Here is a 3871-nt window from a genome sequence, read left to right on the forward strand (position 1 = left end):
AAAAATGGAGCCAAACTATTAGATAACAAGGCCCAGGAGCAGAAATGGCTTGCTAAATCACTCAGCTACCTTCTTGCTGAACACCTGCTCATGTATGTACTAAATTGCACACAAAGCAAGAAGTGATGGTTCTCTTCAGAGAGTTGCCTTGGCCATTGAGAACATAAGCTCCTTTCAGGACTTCATTGTAACTATGATTGCAATAATATGATTGTTCAGGTGGTGGGACCAGTCACCAAACATCCATCTCAGTTATGCCCAGAAATCATTAGGAGCCAAAGCTCTGAGGTTTGGTTGCATCTTTGATACCAGTTGCAAAAGAATTGCTAGGTGGGTAATTCCTGGTTGGAAGAAAAGTAGGGAAGGAAAAAGCTAATAGATTTGAGTTACCACTAATGACTTCTGGTGTCAATACTATAGGAGATAAGCAGTTATCCATAATAGGCCCTGTACTGGATTTTACATACAGGACAAGGGAAGAGTAAGGAAGAGATTCAGGTTAATGATGAAGTTAGAAGAAACAGCTCAAGTCAACATCATCTTCCCTCAGGACACAAATAGAATTTGTTTCATAACAAATAGAAACGAATACCAAAGCAACCAAACCATTCACACCATTCCATCTTATAAGGGACTTTGATTGGCTATATGGTTTGTGGAATTATATTTATTAATCTGCTAATCTGTAATTCATTGTTTTCTTTCCTGTGATTTTGTTTTTGTTGTTGTTTCCTCAGAGGCCTCTGCAAATAAGCAGGGCCAGGGGCTGGCTGGGGGAGGAAAATGGGAATAGTCATGGAATAACTGGAACAAAACAGAAAACAAGATCCACAAAGTGTGCCTATTCCTCTCCCCAAACCCCAAAAATGGAGCACCAGTCCTCAAAGTTAATGATGTATTGCTTCTTAAAATATTTTAATAAATGAATAAATATAACCAATGCCAGTGCCTCATCATTTACTTCAATATGGGGTGTTGAATGGGTAGTAGAAATAAGAGAATGTACTAGAGTAAACTTTCAAACTCTAAACATGTAACTATGTCAAATGAGGCTGGGCAACAGCAAGATTGAACATCAGACTTAATCATAATACTAAAAGAGCTTCCACAAGGAATCTAAAACATAGCTAAAACTCAACACAATAGTGTGGATAAATATCTGCTACTGTAATTGTCCTAGAAGCCAATTCTCTGCAGGATACAGATCTCAATAAATGAATTAGTTGGTAACAATGTTTGACAAGAAAAGTACTCATTACCATACATATGTAACTGTAACCCCTCTGTACATCACCTTGACAATAAAAAAATAAATAAATGAATTAGTTATTAGAGACATGAAGTGAGCCAGGAATACAGGCTAGGCTGTCAAAAGCACCTTGAAAAAATATCTCTATACCTCCATCACACAGTTTCACCATATAGCCTAAGCTAGCTTTGAATTCATGATCATCCTGTATCAACATTACAAGTGCTGAGATTACAGACATAAACTACTTCATTCAGCATTCTAATTTCAGAGCTTTCTAAGACTAATAGTAGTACACTTTCATATGTCAGCTTGTAAAAAAAAGCCAGGAACCTAGGGCTCATGCCTGTAATCCTAGAAACTCAGCAGGCTGAGATTTGGGGATTGCAGTCAGGCCAGGCAGAAAAGTCCATGAGACAGTTATCTCTAATTAACCACCAAAAAGCCAGAAGTAGAACTGTGGCTCAAGTGGTGCTACTCTTGAGCAAAAAAGCTCAGGGACAATGGTCAGCTTTTGACTTCAAATCACTGTGAGTGCTAGAGATGTAGCTTGGTAGTAGAGTATTTATCTAGCATATACAAAGCTCTGGGCTCAATTGGCAGCACCACAAAAGAAAAAAAAAAAGAAAAGAAGAAAGAAAATCAACATTGTGGTACTAGCATAAAGACAGATATCATATAGTAAATGAAAAAAAGGAATAGAATTATGAATTTCAAAATAAGCTTTTGTATTTATAGCTAATTTCCAAAAATGATACTGAAAAAAGGGGGAAAAAACAATTTTTTTCAAGAAAGGGCCTAGAAAAAAAACAACAATATCCACATGTAAAATAATGAAGTCAAGTGCTACCTCAGACATATATCAAAATTACCTCAAAATTGATTTGAAACAAAATGTAACAGCTAAAACTATTTTCAAACCTTATAAAAACATATGTATTAAAAAAATGGGAGGTGGAGTGATGGCTCAAAGTGGTAGAGCACTAGCCTTGAGTGAAAAAGCTCAGGGACAGCACCCAGGTCCCGAATTCAAGTCCCAGGACTGACAAAGGAAAAATAAAAACAAAAAAATTGAAGATGGGGTCTCACTATGCTGCCCACGCTGATCTCAAATATGTGGGCTTAAATGATCCTCCTGTCTTAGCCTCCCAAGTAGTTGGAACTATAGGCATGTGCCACCATGCCCAGCTTCTGTATATATTTTTATTACCTTGAATTACATGATGATTTTAAGATGACATCAAAATTTTAAATGTCAAAAAGTAGATAGAGTTGGACTTTATTGTAACTATAAACTTTTATGTTTTGAATCACACTATGAAAGAAATGAAAAAAAATCTATATAATGAGAAGAAATTAAATATACATATGATTTACATAAGAATTCCTATAATTCAATAACAAAAAGACAAAGGCCCATTGTTTAAAAAACAAGTCCATCACAGGGATAGAGAAACACCCCTCAGCACAGACTCTCCTCAAGCCAGATAGCATCTGTCAGTCTGTCTGTAGAAAGTGAAAGTAAACATATGAGACATTCTGCCACATGTGGGATCCAATCTCTGATGTGGGAAAATGCTAGAGACAATCTGTCTTCAAGCCTTGGTTAGTTCCTATATAATGTATGTGGCAGAGTCAGGCCCATTTGAAACTTAACAAATGTGCCAGAAAGAAACCACCACAACAAGGCCCATTTTTTTTTAAAGAACAAAAAATTCTGGTACTGGTGTCTCATGTCTATAATCTTAGCTACTCAGAGACTGAGATCTGAGGATCAAAATTCCAAGCTAATACGGGCAGAAAAGTCCATGATTCTGATCTCAAATTAACAAGCAAAGTGCTGGAAATAGAGCTGTGGCTCAAGCGGTAGTGTACCAGCCTTGAACAAAAAAAAAACTAAAGGATTTTGCTCAGGCCCTGAGTTCAAGTCCCATTACCAGCACCAAAAAAATTAAAATTTAAATGTAAAAAATTAAAAACACCAAATATTTGAACAGATATTTCTCCAAAGAGGATACAAGAAAGTCCAATAAACTCATCAAATTGTAAGAATGACTTATTAACCATATAATTTCCAGTGATTGTTTTCCCAAGCAATGATTCATTAAAGACCTTTTAAACTGTTTTTCAAAGTGCCTGCAACCATTTTATATCCCACCAACAGCATTTGAGGGTCTCAATTCCTCCACATTCTCTCCAACACTGGTAATTTTAAAAATTTATATGCAGTGGGTGTGAAATTGTGGTTTTTATTTTCATTTACCTGATACCTAATGATGTTGAACATGTTTTCATGTGTGGCACCATGCCCAGTTTCAGATGTACTTCTGCAATAAAGGCACAAAATAGTAAGATTCAAGCAATATTCAGATTCACAGCAATACCTATCAAAGTCTCAATGTCATTCTCCACATAGATAGAACAAATCGAAACTTTCATATTCAAGCATAAATAACCCTAAGTAGCAAATACAGTCCTGAGTGGAAAGGGAAAAAGATTGAGAATAAATTATTCCTAAACACATTGCAACTATTGTAAATAAGGTGTAAAAAAATCTCAGTGAAGCTAGGTGCTGGTGGCTCACATATATAATCCTAGCTACTCAGGAAGCTAAGATCTGAG

At 36.1% G+C, this 3871-nt stretch overlaps 1 non-coding gene across 1 annotated transcript; it reads right to left on the reverse strand.

Moving 5' to 3' along the window:
* Nucleotides 1-2793: 2793 nt before the first annotated feature.
* Nucleotides 2794-2935, reverse strand: LOC122121060. Its single transcript, XR_006149869.1, has one exon. It is a non-coding gene; the product is annotated as a small nucleolar RNA SNORA12 (small nucleolar RNA).
* Between the last annotated feature and the right edge of the window lie 936 nt (nucleotides 2936-3871).

This window comes from Dipodomys spectabilis, unplaced genomic scaffold (genome assembly GCF_019054845.1).
Source record: "Dipodomys spectabilis isolate Male_0828 unplaced genomic scaffold, ASM1905484v1 ptg000180l, whole genome shotgun sequence".
In the NCBI taxonomy this organism is placed as follows: Eukaryota; Metazoa; Chordata; class Mammalia; order Rodentia; family Heteromyidae; genus Dipodomys; species Dipodomys spectabilis.